Source organism: Dromiciops gliroides, chromosome 3 (genome assembly GCF_019393635.1).
Source record: "Dromiciops gliroides isolate mDroGli1 chromosome 3, mDroGli1.pri, whole genome shotgun sequence".
NCBI classification, from domain to species: domain Eukaryota; kingdom Metazoa; phylum Chordata; class Mammalia; order Microbiotheria; family Microbiotheriidae; genus Dromiciops; species Dromiciops gliroides.
The window spans coordinates 629,703,324-629,726,269 of record NC_057863.1 but is presented as its reverse complement, the minus strand read 5'-3'; the positions used below and the strand labels follow the sequence as shown (position 1 = coordinate 629,726,269).

The following is a 22,946-nucleotide window of genomic DNA, read 5'->3' as shown; positions in this document are numbered from 1 at the left end:
TATCTTCGGTTATGTTGGGAAGAAAAGAATAATCCATTGTTGGGACCCCAGAGCCAAGGGGATTCTGCTCTGAGAAAAAGAGACATGTCACTTAACATCTGGTCTCAACTCAATTGCTGCATCCTGTGCCAAGCCCCGTCCTTTCTTCTTGAGTCCCGAGTATTGAATTGGTGGGCAAACTCCCTGACCCACTGACTGGGGTTCTGACACATGATGGATTGCAGACAAAACTAATATGTAGCTGACAAGTGGGGAGACTGAGCAGAAGTAAAAATACTGTTAATTGGCAATAAAACTTAAAGGAGACAGTGAGAATTTGACAAGCAATAAACTTCTAAACTAACTATACTGGGGCAGGGCTGGGTACCTTCCAGACCCCATCCTTAGAGTTTAATCTGACTCAAATCCATAATCATATCATACAATGCCTTTTGTTTGTGACACCACAGGCATGTCCTAATGTCTCAGGTCCCCACAATGAACCCTCTCTTATAACAAGGAAAAACAGTTTTTAAAAACTCATAAACAAATTGACCATGTCTGATGACACAGGCAACATTCCACACCTAAAGTCCCCTACCTCTACACTGAGTTAAGGAAAGTGTTTCGTCATCTGTTTTCTGAGAACAAGATTGATCTTTGCAACTGATAAAGGTTCAGCTACCTAAGAGGCATTGTTACTGTTTACATTATTATAGTTACTCTGTGTATTGTTCTCTTCATTCTGTTTCCTTCATTCTGCATATACATTTCCCGTGTTTCTCCGAGTTCCTCATAGTCTTCATTTTTTCTTATGGTGCAATAATAATGAAACTCATTCATATGCCAACTTGTTCAGTCATTTCCCAATTGATGGACATTCACTCCATCTCTAATTTTTTCTGAATTTTTTCACAAAAAGTGTTACCATAAATATTTTGGTATAAATGGATCCTTATTTTCTGTCTTTGACTTCTTTGGGGATAGATGCAGGAGTTGGATCACTGGCTCATTGGACAAAGCATTTCACAAAGTGTCTCTTGCTATCTTTGACAAAATGGACCTGAACTGAAAAGAATAATCATTGGTAGACCAATGTCAACCTGGAGGAAGTAGAGCTACTCATCCTTGGCCCTATAATATTAAAAATGTTCATTAATAGGGGCAGCTAGATGGCGCAGTGGATAGAGCACCGGCCCTGGATTCAGGAGTACCTGAGTTCAAATCCGGCCTCAGAAACTTAACACTTACTAGCTGTGTGACCCTGGGCAAGTCACTTAACCCCAATTGCCTTACTTAAAAAAAAAATGTTCATTAATAACTTGGATTAAAATACAAAAGGAATGCTTAACAAATTTGCAAATGACTTGAGCCTGGGAAGAATAGCTAATGGTTAGATGAAAATCAAGATCCAAAACAGGCTAGAATGATAGGCTAGTTATAATACAATAGATAAAAATGTAAAAGTCTTAGATGTGAGTTTAAAAAGCCAATTGCGGGGGCAGCTAGGTGGTGCAGTGGATAAAGCACTGCCCCTGGATTCAGGAGGACCTGAGTTCCAATCCAGCCTCAGATACTTGACACTTACTAGCTGTGTGACCCTGGGCAAGTCACTTAACCCTCATTGCTCCACCAAAAAAATAAAAATTAAAAAGCCAATTGCATAAGCTCAGGATGGGGTAGTCATGGTGAGACAAGTGTTCCTGTGCAATAGATTTGGGGAGGTTTTAGTGGACTGTGCCATGGCTAAACTGGTTCTGAAAATATTCCTCTATCAAGGAATTACTGGAACACACTTTCCAATCAGAATTTTAAGTAACACTTTTTATTATTTGGCACACAGAGGTATGGCTGGGAGAAGTCTAAACTTCAACTCCCAGGGAGGAACAGGTTTATGGCATGTTCCTCAATTAGTCAGCACACAGAGGTATGGCTGGAAGAAGAAATCTAAACTTCAACTCCCTAAACAAAGGAGAAGATGACAATTTTACAGAGGAGAGAAGGGGGTCGGGGAAGAGACTTAAGACTGAAAAGTTACAGCAGTTTGGAAAATGATGATGCTAGGTATTTGGATACATGAATAATAAAAATTCCACATTTCTAACTTGAGATTATTGTCACCACCTGGTCCTAATCACATAGCAAACACGACTGGCTCCCAACTAAGCTCATGGGGTAAATTCAAGGCATCCAGCTTTCTGGGTGGCCACTTTGTTATCTGTTTGACTAACCACTATCTGGTTAGTCAAACACTACTTTGCTTTTCCAAGGAAAGAGTAATTTCTAACTAACCCCAGCAAGTTGATCAACCATATTTCTCCAAGCTAGGATTTTTTTGGGGGGGACAATGAGGATTAAGTGACTTGCCCAGGGTCACAGCTAGTAACTGTCAAGTGTTCGAGGTCAGATTTGAACTCATGTCCTCTTGAATCCAGGGCCTGTGCTTTATCCATTGCACCACCTAGCTGCCCAACCACATTTCTCCATGGTCAGAATGTCCCCCTCAGGGCCAGAGCATCCCTACCTGGACCCAGGCCTACCAGGCTGCTACTACAACTGCAAACTTAATGAGTCAACAGTGTGGAATGACTGTCTAAAGAACCAGTACCATCTTAGAAGAAAGATATCGGGACAGCTAGGTGGCACAGTGGATAAAGCACCAGCCCTGGATTCGGGAGGACCTGAGTTCAAATCCTGCCTCAGACACTTGATGCTTACTAGCTGTGTGACCCTGGGCAAGTCACTTAACCCTCATTGCCCTGCAGAAACAAACAAAAAACAAAACAGAAAGATATCACTTCCAGAAATAAGGGTGCCATAGTCCTTGTGCTCAGCCTTGGTCAGACTCCTGTCTTAAGTGGTGCTTTCAGTTCTGTACTACAAATTTTATCAAGGACATTGTTACACTAGAGGGTATCCAGAGAGAGTGAGAGGACCAAGGACTATGCCTCCTATAGATGGATGGAAGAAACTTGGGATGTTTAGTCTGAAGAAGAGGAGATTTAGAAGCTACCTTTATTTTTTTTTAGTGAGGCAATTGGGGTTAAGTGACTTGCCCAGGGTCACACAGCTAGTAAGTGTTAAGTGTCTAAGGCCGTATTTGAACCCAGGTACTCCTGACTCCAGGGCTGCACCACCTAGCTGCCCCAGAAGCTACCTTTAAATAACTTAAGGACTGAGGCAGCTAGGTAGTGCCACCAAGGAGTCAGGAGGACCTGAGTTCAAATCTGGCCTCGTATACTTATTGTGTGACCCTGAGCAGGTCACTTAATCCTGATTGCCTCCCCCCAAAATCTAAAAGACTGTCATCTTGAAAAGGATTAGACTCTCAATTTGTCCCCAGAAAGCAGAACTATGAACAAATCCTTTATGAGAGGTAGCTTTATATAGTAATAAACCTCCTGGACCAGAAGCCAGGAGTCACCTGGGTTCAAATCCTGCTCCAACACCTACTAACTTGAAATAAGAGATAGAGAAAGAGATAAATAGATAGGTGCATGTATGTGTGTAGATGTGTCACATAGATAACATTTCTATAGTGTTTATTATATGCCCGGCACTTTGCTAAGCACTTTACAACTATTTTCTCACTTGATCCTCACAACTCTGGGAAGTAAGATGCTCTTATTATCTCCATTTTACAATTGAGGAAATTGTGGCAAACAGAAGTGAAGTGATTTACCCAAGGTCATACAGCTAGTATCTGAGGCTGCATTTGAACTCAGGTCTTCCTGACTCCAGTCCCAACATTCTTCGAAGCTAGGAGGCTCAGTGGATAGAGCACTGGCCTTGGAGTCAAGAGGACCTGAGTTCAAATCTCACCTCAGTCACTTACTAGCTGTGTGACCCTTATGTATATCTTGCCACTGGACCCAGATGGCTTTGGAGAGAGTGAGGTTTGTGACCTTGCACAGTCTTCCCTTAAATCCAATTCAGTGCAAGTCTTAACATCAGGGTTCACTTCAATGTCATGGTCCTCTTCAAGAATGAAGAACAAACAACAACCCAGCACTCTATCCACCATGCCACCCGGTTGCATATAAACACAAACAACTCATTTAATCTCTCTGACTCAGTTTCCCCATCTGTCAAGTAGAGCTAGTTAAGTCAGGAGTACCTATACTCCATAGTTGTTGAGAGGATCAAATGAGAAAAGAGGTGATAGGCTCAATGCACAGCATGAGAAATATATTTCTTTTGGCATGACCAATGAGGGAATTTGTTTTGCTTGACTATGGAGGTTTTGTGTTTCCTATGCAAACCTCTACTAAGATTTTGTTTTTCTTTTTTGCCCCAGTAGTTGGGGAACAAGAAGGAGAGAAAACCAATATTTGTTCATTTAAAAAGAAAAAAGAATCAAATGAAACAGTGTATGTAAAGTGCTATATTGATGAGTTATTATTTATTGAACATTTATTGAGCTCTTACTATATGCAAGTGAAGGAATAAAGTTTTTTTAAGGTTTTATACTTCTTTTTATTTTATTATTTTCCAGTTATGTGCAAACATAGTTTTCAACATTTGTTTTCATAAGATTTTTAGTTCCAAATTTTTCTCCCTTCCTTCCTTCCCTCCTCCCTCCCCAAGACAGAAAGCAATCTGATATAGGTTATATATATACAATCACATTAAACATATTTCTGCATTAGTCATGTTGTGAAAGAAGAATCAGAACAAAAGGGAAAAACCTCAAAAAAGAAAAAAACCCAACCAAACAGTGTAAACACTATGGTTCAATCTGCATCCAGAATCCACAGTTCTTTTTTCTGGATGTGGAGAACATTTTCCATCATGAGTTCTTTGGAACTGTCTTGGATCATTGCACTGTTGAGAAAGAGCCAAGTCTATCGCAGTTGATCATCACACAATGTTGCTGTTATTGTGTACGATGTTCTCCTGGTTCTGCTCACTTCACTCAGCGTCAGTCCACTTAAGTTAAAGTTGTTTTGTTTTGTTTTTTAAAGCAGCACTCAAGAAGCTTGCTTTCTGTCTGGAGCTGAGGTTGAAGATCTTTGCTACAGTGATACACAAGGCAGTTTGTCATAAGAGCAAAGGGGATAGACAAACAATGTAACTGTGAAAACCTGAGGAGAGAGAGATCATTTTCATCTGGGGATGGGGATGGGGGCGGGGTGGGACTGGAGATACTGGGAGGCTCTGAAGGAAGAGGCACCTAAGCCAAGACTGGAAGGAAGATAAGGATTCTGAAAAACAGGAGAGTGAATCAATCCCAGGTGTGGGGGGGATGGAATGAATGCACAGTAGGTAGGAGATGGCTTATCAAGTTGAGGAAACAGCTCGAAGTCCAGGTTGACTGACCTGTAGAATATATCAAAGGGAGTGATGTATAATAAGGCTAGAAAGGTAGGGTGAAGCCAGACAATGGAGAGACTTAAATGACAATTTAAGGAGGTTGTATTTTATCCTAAAGGCATAGGGAGTCACTGAATGTTTTGGAGCAGGGGAGTCACAAGATCCAACCCACAACTTAGGAAGATTATTTTGTCACCTATGTGTGGTCTGGATTAATGAAGGGAAGAGAATGAAGTCAGAAAAATCAGTTAAGAGTTATCACCATAGTTTAGGTAAGAGATGGCGAGGACCTGAGCTAGGGGGTTGGCCCCATTCATAGAGAGAAGGAGACGGATTTGAAACATGGTGCAAATTTAGAATTAACTAGACTTGGTAGATTGAATGTGGTAGGTTATGGGGAAAGAAGTATCAAGAATGACCCTGAGCAGAGGATGGAAACTGCAGAGAAGGAAATTTAAACTATTTTAGGCAAAATCAGATATCCAGAATTGGAATGAGTTGTTTTAAGAGGTAGTGAGTTCCCCATCACTGGAGGGTCTTCAGCTGGAAATTAAATGACCACCTGCTAGGCTGGATGCAAAAGGGATTCAAGTATCAGTTAGACTAATGGCCTTAGAGGTGCCTTTCAACTCCTGAGATTCTGTGGATCCTCTACACAACCTATTCTAGGGGGCAGCTAGGTGGCACAATGGATAAAGCACCAGCCCTAGATTCAGGAGTACCTGAGTTCAAATCCGGCCTCAGGCACTTGACACTTACTAGCTGTGTGACCCTGGGCAAGTTACTTAACTCTCATTGCCCAGCAAAAAAACCCCAAAAAACAAAACAACCTATTTTAGCCCCAAGAGATTATCTATAAGGAAGAGAGGATGATACTTTATGTGTTCACTGATGAACACATCAGCAAAGAAAACATAATACAAAGGCAGGGACAGCTGGTCAAATGCAGACTCTTGTACAGGGGCCCAGATTTGGGGACAGGAGCCCAAACTTGGGAACTCTAGTTCCTAATTCTCAGCCTTCACTTTGACATCTTAGGGAATTGTAGGATTTTTGATAGATCTACTCTAAGTCCTTCGTTTATCATATGAAGAAACTGAGTCCCAGAGAGAAGTGACCTGCTCAAAGTCTCACGGTTAGTAGATGACAACCAGAATTGGAACCCAAGTCCTCAACTACATTATGCTTTAAAAAGCCATAGGGGCAGGGCAGCTAGGTGGTGCAGTGGATAGAGCACCGGCCCTGGAGTCAGGAGTACCTAAGTTCAAATCCGGCCTCAGACACTTAACCCACACTTACTAGCTGTGTGACCCTGGGCAAGTCACTTAACCCCAATTGCCTCACTAAAAAAAAAAAAGAAAAGAAAAGTCATAGATGATGAACCAATATCAATATTCAATATATAGGTACTGAATTGTATAGCATCTAAACACTTAAAGGAAAAGTTAATCAAATTTCAGGGGGAAAAATAAAATAGATAGTTGAATTATTATATTGAGGTACTTCAATATACCCCTTCCAGACCTAAACATACCTAACAAAAAGATAAACAAGAAAAAAGTTAAGAACCTGAATAGATTTTCAGAAAATTAGACATGATAAATGTCCCGCAATTAATGAATGGGAACAGAAGGGAGTGTTTGTATTTCTCTGCTATGTATTGTACCTTTATAAAAATTGACCATGAATTGGGACATAAAAACCTCACAAACAGCTACAAAAAAGCAGAATATTGAATCAAGGACTTTTGACCTGGATCAAGTTGGGAGTTACCATCTGTTGATTTTTTTTTGGGGGGGGGGAGAAGCTTGTTTGCTTGGGTTTACTGCCTATTCAGAGAGCTGGTGCTTTCCTGGCTCTAAATTCTATACTACACTTGTATCTAACCCCTCTGCCTGCTCTGCCCTTGTCCACTCTCCCAGTTAAATTTTTCAGGAGAGAATCTATGAAAACCCCAAAGCACTATATCCAGAAGCACAGTCCTCTGTGGTGATTCTTATGGTTGGAATCACTGATTTTCCTCCAGGAAAATAGATGAAACACTCAAAGTCATAAGAAAAATGGATATTGCTCTCACTTTTGTGAGTCCTATGTAGCTTTGGATACATTAAACTCCTCATGGTCTTCATAGGCCTCAACTTTCTCCAGTTTTCCAGTACTCAAGCTGCAGGATGCCTAACTGTCAGGAACTGTACTACTAGAGTGAGTCATCAGAGTGAGTCAGTGTAGTCAGTTTCAACCACTGTCCCCTTCATTCATTTAATAAGCACTTATTAAGTATCTTCCCTGTACAAGGCATCAAGCTAGGCACTAGGAATTCAGAGAAAGAAATAAAACAAAATAATCCCTGCCTTCAAGGAGTTTACATCCTAATAGCAGAAAACAACCCATCCACAGATAAATCAATACAAAGTAGATTAAAGAGTAAATACTGGGGCAGCTAGGTGGCACATTGGTTAGAGCACCGACCCTGGAATCAGGAGTACCTGAGTTCAAATCTGGCCTCAGACACTTAACACTTACTAGCTGTGTGACCGTGGGCAAGTCACTTAACCCCAATTGCCTCACAAAAAAGAGTAAATACAGGGGGCATCTAGGTGGCAAAGTAGATAAAGCACCTGGATTTAGGAGGACCTGAGTTCAAATCCAGCCTCGGGCACTTGACACTTACTAGCTGTGTGACACTGGGTAAGTCACTAAATCCTCATTGCCCTGAAAAAAAAGTAAATACAAAGAAATTTCCTCCAGGGAAGGGTACTAACTAGTAGGAGATTTTTTTTTTAAAGGCCTCCTGTAGGGGTTGGCACTTGAGCTGATTCAAGAAGACAGCTAGGAAATTCAAAAGGTGGAATTGAACAGGGAGGACATTGAAGAAGTACCTTCCAGTACTGGGGCATAGTCTGTGCTAAAGCTCAGTAATTGGAGATGGAGGAATGGCAAATAGATTAATGGAACATAGAATATCAGATCTGGGAGAGGTCACAGAGGTCATCTCAACCATCCCAAATCATTGCTACCCAATTATTCTTAGAGACACGAGAGGTTCTTCATTTATGTCCTATTTTATGGGGCAACTGAAGCTCTGGGTCATCTGTCACCTAATTAGATCTTCTTGGCACCTCTGTTTGGTGGTGGTGATGGTGGTGGCAGCTAGGTGGCACAGCAGATAGAGTGCTGGGCTTAGAGTGATCTTCCTGAGTTCAAATCTGGCCTCAGACACTTAATAGCTGTGTGACCCTGGAAAAGTCACTTAATCCTGTTTGCCTCTGTTTCTTCATCTGTCAAATGAGCCAAGAAAGAAATAGCAAAACCACTCCAGTATCTTTGCCAAGAAAGCCTCAAATGGGATCCCAAAGAGTCAGACACGACTGAGAAATGAATGAACAACATTTGTACAACACTAATTATTTGCCAGGCATCGTGCTAAGTGTTTTTCAATTATTATCTCTTTTGATCCTCACAACCACCCTGAGAGGTCAGTGCTGTTATAAACCTCATTTTGCAGATGAGGCAAACAGATTAAGTGGCTTGCCTAGGGTTCCTCACCTAGAAAGTGTCTTCAGTCAGATTTGAACTTATCTTCCTTACTACAGACTCAGTTTTCTATCCACTGAGCCATCTAGCTGCCCCTGGTAGATGGGACTGTGATTATTCCCCTTTTGAGCAGTGAATAAACTGAGGCTCAAAACAAGTAGAATGACTTTTCTAGGTCAGTGCCAGGCTAAGTATTGAGGATACAAAGAAAAGACAAAAGATAGTCCTCTACCATCAAGGAGTTCACAGTCTAATAAGGGAAACAACATGCAAGCAGTTATATACAAACACTATATAGACAAGAAGAGATTGGAAATAGTCTCAGAGGGAAGGTGCTAGTATGAAGGAGAATTAGGAAAGGCTTCCTGTAGAAGGCAAACTATTCACTGGGACTTAAAGAAAGTCTGAGAAGTCAGAAGGCAGAGATGAGGAGGGACAGTATTCCAGGCATGGGGAAGTAACAAAGCTATAACTAGAATCTGGGTCTCCTGACTTGATCCTGGTATAGGGAATAGACAAGGAGATGGAGAACAGAACATCAACAGGATTTTGTTTATCCAAATAAGCATTTAATTTTTTTTCTAGTTGGAACACTCATTTTATTTATTCAGCACCTAATGTGTCCTCCTTCCCAAGCCTCACTGTACCATTGCCAAGGTGACCCTAGGTTGTTGGGGACTATGCCAGCAGATCACAGGCTCTGTCCTAAACTCATCTCTGCTCTGGCTCTCTCTCCTGCTAGGGCACATGGCTTTTTTGAATTTTACCTTTCATTTACCCTCACTTGTCTCTGCTCAGCTCAGCATGCTACTGCAAGATCCTGGAAGTCTTTTTGTGCAACCATGCACATGCAGAGAAGTGTATAACTGATTCTCATTAATTTGCTTTATTGTTATTCCTTTTGGTACATTTTTTATAGCTTTCCTGAGTCATTTGTGGGTAATCTGGGCTCCTCTAGGTCCTAACTTGCTCTCATCTTCCCACAATTCCCAGAGCCCAAGCTCAGACAGGTCTTACCATTCCAGAAAGGCTCCAAATACAAGTATTCTGTGTATCTGTCCTTCAGGATCCTAGGTAAATCTGGAGAGGTTCATTCACAGAGGCTGGCCACCCACTGATGAACTTCCAACCACAGCAATTCAAGACTACTAATTTATAGAGATGTTTACCTACTAGGTTCTCTTCCAATGATTAAAAATGACAGATCCTTAAAATTTAGGTACCGGAGGTACTGTGCTAATGCTAAAAAGGAAATTGCTACCCTTTGGGAGAGAGCTGGGAAAAACTACTTTGGGGATCATGGTGGAGGTGTTTTCCTAGGCAGCTCTTTGTCCCCTTGTCTGAAAACCCATGCCTGGCTCAAGTTGGAGGCTGGGCCTGGAGCCCAGAATTTCCCAGAGGCCCCATCCTTCCCTATAGGCACCTTCCAGACACGTCCCACATGGGATCTTGGCCTCCGCCAAGATCAGAAACAAAGCCCAGTGTCTAACCCATGATCCCTGTGGCTGGCAATTAGGCACTGCCTGTACTGTTTCTCTGGCAAAAGTTCATGCCCCATGGATAGCTCTGTCCCCTCTGTGCCCCTTCTTCACCCCTACTCCCTCTGGGTTCTAGGCTCTGATCCAAGCTAGGGGCCTCTGTGACACTCAGAAATGTTGCATATGTCCAGTAGAGCTCTGCCCCTCTTCCAATGGTCCTGGAGTCTTGTGTCTGTTTTTACCCATGTACCCTTCTTTCTACAAAAGCTACAAAGGGATTGTAGCATTTTAAAAGTTCAAACCACATAGTGTCTGGGTAATTTAATCATTTCATTAATAATGCCAGCATGCTCATTAATAAAAGGATGGCCATTTGGTCAACTCTCTTAGACCGAAGACCCCTCATGGCTGGGGGCTCACAGTTTATATGTCCTTGGAAGAGCAGGTGTTCCTGAGGCAGTCAACTCTGATTGGTTAACAATTAATGAGAGAATGAATATTACAATGAGAGGCTGAGCTATATTACAAAAAGGGTCTCAGGGGGGCAGCTAGGTGGTGCAGTGGATAAAGCACTGGCCCTGGATTCAGGAGGATCTGAGTTCAGATCCAGTCTCAGACACTTGACACTTACTAGTTGTGTGACCCTGGGCAAGTCACTTAACCCTCATTGCCCCACAAAAAACAAACAAACAAACAAAAGAACAATAAGGGTCTGAGAGTCTATGACTTGCATTACCCAAATCTTGGTCAAAGAGACTTATCAATTTTGATATCACCTGTCTGACAAAAAGGAGGAGCCACATTGTCCCAGACCTGTCTGAACAAACCCAATTTAGTAGGAATGCAGCCATCAGCCCAAACTTAGAATTTCTTTTATTGTCCTTGATTAGATCTCGAATATCCTGCCTGGGTAAGTCTTTTCGAAAGATTTCCCACACTGGTTGATTTCTAGATGAGGAAGTAGAAAAAGGGAAAAACCTTGGTCCTAATACAATAGCTAGTTATTAATAGAAGAGAGAAATAGTTATTTCTCTCAGGGTCATAAATAAAAGATCTAAAAAGACCCTTGGAGGTCATCCCTGGCCAACCCCCTCATTTGACATATGAAGAAACTGAGGCCCAAGGAAGTAAGCAACTTGTTCAAGGTCACACAGTCAAGCCAGTCAGTCAAGCATTGATTACCTTTTTATTATGTGCCAGGTACTGTGCTTAAGCACTGGGAATACAAAGAAAGGGAAAAACACAGTCCCTGCCCTCAAGGAGCTTACAATCAAATGAGGGACACAACATGTATACAACTTTGTACATACAAGATACATACAGTGTAAACAGAGCTAATAACAGAGAGAAGGTACCAGCTGGGGCAGATGGGGGTAGGGGTGGGGGAGGAAATATCAGTAGTGAATATCAAAGGAAAGGTTTGAACTTGGGCTTTTTGACTCCAAAGTAAGTGTTCTTTCCCTGGGCCACACCCTTTCTTAACCTTGTTTATATCTCACCTTAGACACTTACTAGCTGTGTGACCCTGGGAAAGTCACTTAACCCCAATTGCCTCACTAAAAAAAAAATTACAGAGGCCATCTCCAATCATTCCAAGATAGAGAGAGAGAGAGAGATGATTGATAAAGGATAGATAGATGATAGATAGATGGATGGATGGATGGATAGATAGGGAGAAATGATTGATAAAGAGAGGATAGATAGATAGATAGATAGATAGATAGATAGATAGATAGATAGATAGATAAATGATAGAGCTAGAGAGTATAGATATAGATAGATGGATGATAGAGAGCTAGAGAGGATAGATAGATAGACAGATAGACAAACAGATAGATAGATAGATAGATAGATAGATAGATAGATAGATAGATAGATAGATAGATAGATAGATAGATAGATAGAGCTAGAAGAGGGGGAGAGAGGGGCAGCTAGGTGGTACAGTGGATAGAACACTGGCCCTGGATTCAGGAGGACCTGAGTTCAAATCTGGCCTTAGATCCTTGACACTAGCTGTGTGACTCTGGGCAAGTCACTTAACCCCAATTGCCTCACCAAAAAAAAAAAAAAGGCAAAAAGAAAAGAAAGAAGAAGGGGGGGGGAGAGAGATCCTTTGCCTCTGGACCCAGATAACTTAGGAGGAGAGAGGGAGGTTGGTGATCTTTCACAGCCCTCCCTCACTTCAATCCAATTCAGTTCACATCATCCCTTTGTCATGGTCTTCTTTGAGAATGAAGGACAAATAACAACAATCTTGAAGCCCTCTGGTAGCATATAAGCCCCTTGAAGTCAAGATTTTTGTTTCATTTTCTTTGACTCCCCAGTGCCTAGTTCATAGGTACTCAATAAATGATTGCTCAGTTGAGTTCCTTTTGGGTATGGGCTGGACTAGATGGTCACTGGGGTCCTACCCAACTCTCCTCAAAATCCTGTGATTCTATGATTTTACAAATCCATTGAATTTTTTTATACACACAAGATGTTCTGATGCACAAAGTAGGGACTCCTGACCTCAAAACAGGTTAATGTTAGGGGGTGGGGCAGAGCATCCTACTGTTCCCCACCCTCATCACAAACACCATGCCCCTTGGGGAGAGCCCCATCCCAGCCTATGCTAGCGGAACCAGAGACAGGGTAAGGGTGGGAATGGGGAGGAAGGAATGCTTTCCTCACCTTGGTTAAGGGAGAGTGGTCTGAAGGAGCTGGGGTTCATAGTGGATAGAGTGAGGAACAAGAAATTAGGAAAATCTGCCTCAGGTATTTACTAGATGTGTGACCCTAGGCAAGTCACTTCACCTGTCTGCCTCAATTTCTTTATTTCTAAAATGAGAGGGTTGGACTAAATAGCTTCTAAAATCCTTTCTAGTTATAAGTCAGTGATCTGATAAAAGACTGGTGAGAAAGCCCTTTGGGTCTCTCCTTTCTGGGAGACCTAGACTCTTTTATATAAGAGTGTGTGTGTGTGTATGTGTATAATATATTATATATAAAATTTTGTTTGCCAAATCTCTGAGAAGCCAAGAGCTAACTTCCAATATTCAATAAACATTTATTAAGCACCTACCATGTGCCAGGCACAGGGCTAAGCACTGGAGAGACAATTTATTTTATTTTATTTTATTAGTGAGGCAATTGGGGTTAAGTGACTTGCCCAGGGTCGCACAGCTAGTGTTAAGTGTCTGAGGCAGGATTTGAACTCAGGTATTCCTGACTCCAGGGCCGGTGCTCTATCCACTGCGCCACCTAGCTGCCCCTAGACAATTGATTTTTTAAAACCTTAATAATGTCTCCTGCTTGGCAGGGGATAGAGTATGGAGAGGGGAGGGTGGATCTATAGCAGTGGGTCTTCACCTTTCCTGTGTCCCAGACCCCTTGGGCAGTCTGGTGAAACCAGTGGACCTCTTCTCAGAATAGCGTTTTTAAATAATTGAAAGAAAGACTGAATTTTAGTTAAAGGTTAGTGAAAAGAAAGATGTCATTTTTTCCCCATCCAAGTTCATAGACTCCTCTGAAATCTATTCATAGACCCTAGGTCAAGAACTCCTGCCTGCACTATATAGAAAATAGATCCTCAGAGATATTGTGGGTTTTGTTCCAGACCACTGAAATAAATCGATATTGAAACAACATGAGTCACATGAATATTTTGATACCCAGTGCATATAAAAGTTATGTTTATACAATAGTGCAGTCTATTAAGTATGCAATAATATTATACTTTTAAATAATTAATGTACATATCTAAATTTTAAAATATTTTATTGCTAAAAAAAATGCTAACCAACATCTGAGCCTTTATCGAGTTGTAATCTTTTTTTTTTTTGCGGGGCAATGGGGGGTAAGTGACTTGCCTAGGGTCACACAGCTAGGAAGTGTCAAGTGTCTGAGGCTGGATTTGAACTCAGATCCACCTGAATCCAGGGCCAATGCTCTATCCACTGCGCCACCTAGCCACCCAAGTTGTAATCTTTTTGCTAGTGGAAGGTCTTACCTCAATGTTGTTGGCTGCTGACTGATCAGGGTGGTCAAAGTCAGGGTGACTGTTGAAATTTCTTGCGGGCAACTAGGTAGTGCAGTGGATAAAGTACTGGTCCGGGATTCAGGAGGACCTGAGTTCAAATCCAGCCTCAGACACTTAACACTTACTACTTGTGTGACCCTGGGCAAGTCACTTAACCCTCATTGCCCTGCCCCCCCCAAAAATAAATTTCTTTTCTTTTTTTCATCATTTAAAAAATATTTTTTACTTTCCTCAATTATGTATGGGGGTTTTTTGTTTTTGTTTTCGTTGGGGGGGGTTGTGGGGCAATGAGGGTTAAGTGACTTGCCCAGGGTCATACAGTTAGTAAGTGTCAAGTGTCTGAGGCTGGATTTGAACTCAGGTCCTCCTGAATTCAGAGCCAGTACTTTATTACAGTGTGCCACCTAGCTGCCGCCCCCCCATTACATGGTTTTTTTTTTTAATTTTATTTATTTATTTTTTGTGGGGCAATGGGGGTTAAGTGACTTGCCCAGGGTCGCACAGCTAGTAAGTGTCAAGTGTCTGAGGTCACATTTGAACTCAGGTACTCCTGAATCCAGGGCCGGTGCTTTATCCACTGCACCACCTAGCTGCCCCCCCCCCATTACATGTTAAAGACAATTTTACCTTTTTTAAAATTTTTAATTCCAAATTTTCTTCCTCCCTCCCTGACCTTCACCTTCCCTCAAACAGTAAGCAATTTATACATGTTCAATCCTAAAAAAATTACCATATTAGTCATATTGTGAAAGAAGACAAAAGGGGAAAAAACACAAAAGAAAGAAAGTAAAAAATAGCTTGCTTTGCTCAGCATTCAGACTCTATCATATTTTCTCTGGAGATGGAGAGCATTTTTCATCATGAGTCCTTTGGAATTGTCTTGGATATTTATATTACTGAGAATAGCTAAGTCATTCACAGTTGATCATCTTACAGCATTGATGTTACTGTGTACAATATTCTCCTGGTTCTGCTCACTTCACTTAGCAGTTCATTTAAGTCTTTCCGGCTCTTTCTGAAATCTGCCTGCTCATCATTTCTTATAGCACAGTACTATTCCATTATAATCATATACCACAACTTGTCTAGCCACTCCTCAATTGATAGACATTCTCTCACTTTCCAATTCCTTACCACCACAAAATGGCTGCTATAAATATTTTTGTACAAATAGATCCTTCTCCCAGCCTCCTTTTTTAAAAAATCTCTTTGGGATATAGACCTGGTAGTAGTATTGATGGATCAAAGGGTATGCATAATTTTATGGCACTTTGAGTATAGTTCCAGAATGGTTGAATTAGTTCACAACTCCACCAACAATGCATCAGTCTCCTGATTTTCCATATCCCCTCCAATATTTGTTATTTTCCTTTTCTGTCATATTAATCCATATGCTAGGTGTGAGGTGGTATCTTAAAGTTGTTTTAATTTGCATTCCTCTAATCAATAGTGACTTAGAGCATTTTTTTTGTGGGGCAATGAGGGTTAAATGACTTGCGTAGGGTCACACAGCTAGTAAGTGTCAAGTGTCTGAGGCTGGATTTGAATTCATGTGCTCCTGAATCCAGGGCCAGGGCTTTACCCACTGCACCACCTAGCTGCCCCCATAGAGTATTTTTTCATATAACTATAGATAATTTTGATTTCTTCCTCTGAAAACTACCTGTTCATATACTTTGACCACTTATTTGGGGAATGACTTGTATTTTTATAAATTTGAATCAATCCTCTATTTGAGAAATTAGGCCTTTATCAGAGACACTTGCTGTAAAAAATTGTTTCCCAGCTTTCTTTTTCCTTCTAATCTCAGTTGCATTGGTTTTGTTGTGGCAATTTCTTAAAATAAGGCAACAATCAAGTTTGGCATATCTATCAGCTCTTCCTTTTACTTGAACACTTAGAAGCCATTGTGGGGTTATTAATTGGCCTAATTTCACTATTGTTGTGTCTTAGGGAATAGGGAAGCCCTCGGAGAGGGAGAGAAACAGGGGAAGACTAGTCGGTGACACACATATTTATTGATTAAATTCACCCTATTATATGGGCACAGTTCGTGGCATCCCAAAACAATTACAATAGTAACATCAAAGATCACTAATCACAGATCACCATAATAGATGTAATAATAATAATAATAACAAAAGGTTTAAAATTAAATTAAAATTAAAGTTGAGGATTACCAAAATGTGACACAGAGACACAACATGAGTATATGCTGTTGGAAAAATGGTGCCGATAGACTTGGGGGACACAGGGTTGTCATGCACCTTCAATTTGTTAAAGGCACTATATCTGGGGCGGCTAGGTGGCGCAGTGGATGGAGCACCAGCCCTGGAATCAGGAGGACCTGAGTTCAAATCTGACCTCAGACACTTAACACTTACTAGCTGTGTGACCCTGGGCAAGTCACTTAACTCCAATTGCCCCGCAAAAGAAAAGAAAAGAAAAGGCACTATATCTGTAAAGCATAATAAATCAAAGCACAATAAAATCAGGTATGCCTATACTGAGAAATAGTGATTCTCTTCTCACCCACCCACTTCCTTCCCTTATCCCTAGATTCAGCTGCTACCCCAGGCTGTATGTCAGTAACTGAATCAGCTGCAAAGAAGGATGGAGAGAAACTAGCTGCCCCCCCTACCATAAAGTGGCACCATTTTCAAACCATGAAATGGTCCGTGCCAGGGGTTCTTTACCTTTTTTATGTCCTGGATTCTTTGGGTATTCTATTGAAGTCTACAAACTTCTCAGAATAATGTTTTTAAATGCATAAAATACATAGAATTACAAAGAAAACAGCTTATATTGAAATTCAGTTATCAACATTAAAAACAAAACCCAAGTTCAAGGACCTGAGGATCACACATAAGAAGGATAGTGCTGGCTGCACACTCACAGAGAATCACATTGGTGTTCTATTCTTTGGGCATTCTCAATCTCTTAGTTTTTTAATTTAATTTTTTTTTTTTAGTGAGGCAATTGGGTTAAGTGACTTGCCCAGGGTCACACAGCTAGTAAGTGTTAAGTGTCTTAGGCCGGATTTGAACTCAGGTACTCCTGACTCCAGGGCCAGTGCTCTATCCACTGTACCACCTAACTGCCCAATCTCTTAGTTTTTTAAGGCAGCATCCCCATCTTCCTCATTTTCCTAACTCCCCTGCCCCCCCCACAGTGTCTAGCTCCCTGCTGGCCATAGGGGTCAGGAGTTTAAAGCTGGAAGGCTCCCTTGAAGTCATTTAGTCCAAAGTGCTCATTTTGCAGAGGAGGAAACTGAGGGCCAGAGAAGTTCAAAGAGACTTGCCCAAAGTCAAACAGGCAGCAAACTGCAGGGTCAAAATTTGAACTCAGGCCCTATGACTGTCTCCACTACTTGATGCTAGGGGCTTAATAGAGACTCCTTGGTTGGTTGGTTGGTTGGTTGGTTGGTTGTTTGGTTGTTTGGTTGTTCTGCTCTACCCTATTTGCCCCTTCTCCAGTTCAATTTAATGTGATGTGTCTTGTTGGCCCATATCATAGAATCACAGAAAAGAGCTAAAAGGGACCTCAGACATCTAGTTCACCTGCCTCCTTTTTACAGAGGAGGAAACTGGGGCCCAACACAAGGTCCTTTCCTTCCTTCCCTGTAAATGACCCTTGCCCCTATGGCTGAGCTGGACTCTATAGAAAAATAGGCTTCTCTCAGGATTAACCCACTCCATCTGGATGTGGAGGTAGAAGGGTCAATCCTGGCAGATTAACCCCTTCTTGGTAAGGCTGGGTGAGAGCTTGGAGGGAGAATCAGGATTATCACTTCAGCTCCATCCTGTGGCTTAAGAACAACATTCACAAAAAGCCTGAAGCTGAATTTGAATTCAGACCAGCTCTCTTTGCACTATGACACCTAACTCCTCTTTCAGCCCGGGAAAATGCTGACAGAGGATGGCAGCAGTGATGGCAAGGTTCAGCATTTCCATCCTCTATCTATGGTGTCTGTGTTGGCACAGGGGCCTGTCCAGGGCTAGTCTTGGAATTCCTCTCATACTGAGCTAGCCCAAGGCCATCAGGGTGGCCAAATACTCTTGATCCTGGTAGGGAAACTGATCGTGTATGTGTCACAAAAAGTACCTACTAATGGGCTTAGGGAAATGGAATGGGGAAAGGCTTAGCTGGCTACACTCTGGGATGCCAGGCTTCCTTGTCCCAAGAGGAATTATCTGATGGGAAAAGGGCACTGATGCCCCATCCCCACTTAGCTCAGACTCCTGCTTATGGCCCAACATCTTTTATTGTGCCAGTTGCCCTGCAGAAAGGCTCTTAGATGGCAGAATCCTAGGGCACAGCGCCCTAGGCCTGGCATGTTCTCTGGGAGTGTTGAAATGTGCCAAGAGAGTGCAGGGCCCTCAGCCATAAGACGTTTCTCTTGTATGCCTTCAGCAGAACAGAAATGGGAGGCTTTTAGGGAAAGGCTTGCAGAGTTGGGGGATTTCCAGGGACCCATAGATGACTGTTCTGTGGCTCTTCACTTGACAAGGACATTGGGTCCCCTCTGCTCTTGGTGACAAGGTGAATAATTCAGACAACTATGATCCTGGAAGGTAATAGAACAGTGGGTTGCTTGCCAGCTCTTTGTGAAATATTAAACAGGTTTTTACTGAGTCCTGGATACACAAGCAGGTGTGTGCATGGGGCATGAGAGGTGGCACCTGTGAGCTGCCTCCAAGGGATCTGGACATGGGATCATCAGTGAGAGTTTGGAGGGGTGTTAGGCAACATATATACTTGGCATACAGATGGTGGTAGTGTGTGTGATTGTCCATTTTCTGTGTTTGTGTGTGAATAGCAATTATTTAATTAACAAACACATACTTAATCCCTACTGGGTATAAGGCACTGGGTGGTGTGGAAAATAGGAATAGAATCAAGACATGAGTGCCCTCCAAGAGTTTATATAGTCTAGTTGTGGGGGAGGTAAGCACACACAAAAAGAGATGTTATCTATGACAGGTGCCAGGTGAGTATTACAGAAAAGGTTTTATAGGTGGGGAGAAGGGGGCAGAAGTGTGGGCAGTCAGGGAATGCCTTCTGGTTTTTGGGGGGTTTTTTGGGGTTTTTTTTTGTTTTTTGCAGGGCAATGAGGGTTAAGTGATTTGCCTAGGGTCACACAGCTAGTAAGTGTCAAGTGTCTGAGGTAGAATTTGAACTGAGGTACTCCTGAATCCAGTGCCGGTGCTTTACCACTGCGCCATCTAGCTTCCCCGGAGAATGCCTTCTGAAAGGAGCAGGAATTAATCTGAGCCTGAAGAGAAGAGAGAGGATTTGGGGAAGTGGGCTAGTGTCTATGGGTGTGAGTCTGAGCTTGGCACCTATAGTCATAGGTGCTTGATAAATGCTTTGGGATGGGTGCATGAACGTCCATCTATGGACCATGGTAGGCAGGATAAGGCAGGGCTGGCCACCATAGCGCACAGACCTTTCCCCTACCTCCTCTCCAGCAGAGAGGACAGCTGGGTTCTGGGATTTGGATCCAGACTATACCGCCACCTAGTGCCCAACATCTTTAACTGCGCCCAAAGTCTTCTAACCCTAAAGTAAACCCCACAAACAGAGAAGGGTTCCCAACACTTGAAGTCTGAGACAGTGAAAATTCCTCTACCCAATATCCCTAACCCAGGAGACAGAGCAGGGCCAAGATGACAAGCTTCAAGTTCCTCACAGACACCACTCCTCACCCAGCTCTGGTCCCCGCCCCTCCTTGAATGGTAGGCGTACCTAACCTCAACGGGAATTGCCCCACTTTATCAGTCCTGAGACCATTTCTGTGACCGAGGGCAAAGCTCCCCAAGCTCCCTGAAGACCCTGGACAGTGCTGGGAATTCAACTGAAGGGTTCTCTTTCTCTGGTAGAGTTTCTTGCAGCCAGAAGGTAGGAACCAGGCATTAGCTAGTTCGAGATTTAAGAATCTAGTCTAGGGCAGCTAGGTGGCGCAGTGGATAAAGCCCCACCTCTGGAGTCAGGAGAACCTGAGTTCAAATCCGACCTCAGACACTTGACACACTTACTAGCTGTGTGACCCTGGGCAAGTCACTTAACCCCAATTGCCTTACCAAAGAATCTAGTCTAGAATATACATGCTAAATGATTCTAGAATCTAGTCTAGTGGGAGAGGAGAGAAAAACCCTTCAGGAATCTGGCTCTCTTGGGCCAATGGCAGAGCCCCCAGAATACTGCCAAGACCACAGGAGAAAAGGAGCACAGGGGCAGCTAGATGGCGCAGTGGATAGAGCACTGGCCCTGGAGTCAGGAAGTCCTGAGTTCAAATCTGGCCTCAGACACTTAACACTTACTAGCTGTGTGACCCTAGGCAAGTCACTTAACCCCAATTACCTCACCAAAAAAAAAAAGAAAAGAAAAGAAAAAGAAAAGGAGCACAATGGCATCAGGGAGGGGAAAAGTCCATCTGGGATATATCTTCCTGGGGTAAGGGAGCAACTTTCTACACTAGCTACTTATTCTTCATAGCCAACCTTCAAACAAGGTGCCATGTTAAGTTGTTTTCTACTTACTGAAGAAATACAAGTATTGATCAGTGAGCACCCAGGGACAAAGCATCATTGATCCTAATTTAGTTAGAGCTCTACCCATCCTTGTGTTGGGGAAGGGATTCAATATCTGTGTATCTATCATACTCTTAATCAGCTTAATGTCTAAGGCAGTGAAATTGCAGGAGCCCAAAATAGCCCAGGAAACAGGATTAAATGGGCAGGTTGCTAAGCCTTGAGTGGAGTGAAGGGGGAAAAGATAGGGGAGGGTTGGAGATGAGCAAGGATGTTTCCTCTCCAGGCAGAAGTAAAACATTGATTCCCTCATTTCCTTCCAGGATCTAGATATCACCTTTTCACACCTCAAGGACATAGGAGACAACTTTTAGTTCCATAGAGGATGTGCCAAGTGCCTTGGTCCTTTTGGTACCTGGTCCCCTCTCCTCGAGTCAGGAATCTGAAAGCCAAGGGCCTTGAGGATCTGGGAAACAGAGAAACCAGGGAGAAAAAAAAACTGGATAGGGAAAGGGGCTCTGGTTCCCTCATGTCAACAGAAGTATCTATAACCCAGTGTAGTTGACAAAGGATGGGGAGGTCATCCACTGGACCAGTGCCTCCTAAGGGGAGTTTCACCTTGGTTGTGAGGCCAAGTGGAAAAGTGGGGCATGGGGCTAGAGTTCCATTCCACTCCTCCCCATTCCATGACATTCCACAAGCCTAGATTCCTTCATTCACCAAACATCTATTAAGTATGTTCAGGGCACTATGCTAAGTCTTTAGGGATGCAAAAATTAAAAATAACAATTCCTGCTTCCAGTAAACTTGCATTCTACTAGGGAGCAGGTAGAATGTGACATAAGAATGAATATTATGGCACCTTGCAAAGCATTTTACATAGATGATCTCATTTGATTCTCCCCATAACCCTATAAGATGAATAGCTGCTTGTTAATAGCTCCACTTTTATCATCCCCACTTTTACACTTGAGAAAACTGATCATCAGAGAAGTTTGGTGAATTGTCTATAGTCACACAACTAGTTATGAGAGACACAATTTCCCCCTTCTCTCTCTCTCTCTCTCTCTCTCTCTCTTTCTCTCTCTCTCTCTCTCTCTTTCTCTCTCTCTCTCTCCCTCCCTCCCTCTCTCTCCCCTCTTCTCTCTTTCTCTCTCCCTCCCTCCTCTTTCCCTCTTTTCCTCCCCCTCCTCTCTCCCTTTCTCTCCCTACCTCTCTCCCCTCTTCTCTCTCTCCTTCTCTTTTCTCTCTTCTTCTTCCCTCTCTCTTCCCTCTCCTCTCCCCTTTTCTTTCTCTCCCCTTCTCCTTTCTCTCCCCCGTCTCCTCTTTTCTCTCCCCTTCTTTCTCTCCTCTCCCCTTTCCTTTCTCTCAACCTTCTGTCTCTCTCCCCTCTTCTCTCTCTCCCCCGCTTCTGTCTTCCCCCTTCTCTCTTCTCTCTCCCTCTTCTTTCTCTCACTCCTCTCTTCTCTCTTCCCTCTTCTCTCTTTCTCCCCCTTTTCTTTTCTCTCTCCATGATTTATTGTTGCTCTTTCACATCACAAACATTTTCCAATCACTTCCAACCCAACCTCTAGAACTCTCATGACTCAAAGAAAAATCAATAAATAAAACCACTCAGCACAGCCATTGGATCAGACAACACCTGCAACATTTGGGACCTGGAGCCCCCTCCCCTTCTCCACCAAGGGAAGTGCATTGGTATTTTTAAATTTTCTGTCCTCTGGAACCAAGGTTTGCCATTCTTTTTCTTTCTTTCTTTCTTTTTTTTTTAGTGAGGCAATTGGGGTTAAGTGACTTGCCCAGGGTCACACAGCTAGTAAGTGTTAAGGGTCTGAGGCTGGATTTGAACTCAGGTACTCCTGAATCCAGGGTCTATCAACAAGTATTTACCAAGTACTTACTATATGGCACGTACTGGGAACAGGAAGAAAGGCAAAATCAATCCTGGAGCCCAAGGAGCTCACATTCTGATTGGACAAACAATATAAAAAAAGACTAGGCATATGGGAAATACTGACTAGACAGAGTAGACAAAAGGGGATCTTGGAGGAGAGGGCACTGTGCTAAGTCTTGGAGGAAGCCAGGAAA

The 22,946-nt window shown here is 42.6% G+C and overlaps 1 protein-coding gene across 3 annotated transcripts in view; it reads left to right on the top strand.

Annotated features, from left to right (window-relative positions):
• ESPN (espin) overlaps positions 1-22,946 on the top strand; it is a 65,855-nt gene that overhangs the window by 20,297 nt on the left and 22,612 nt on the right. The window lies entirely within an intron of this gene.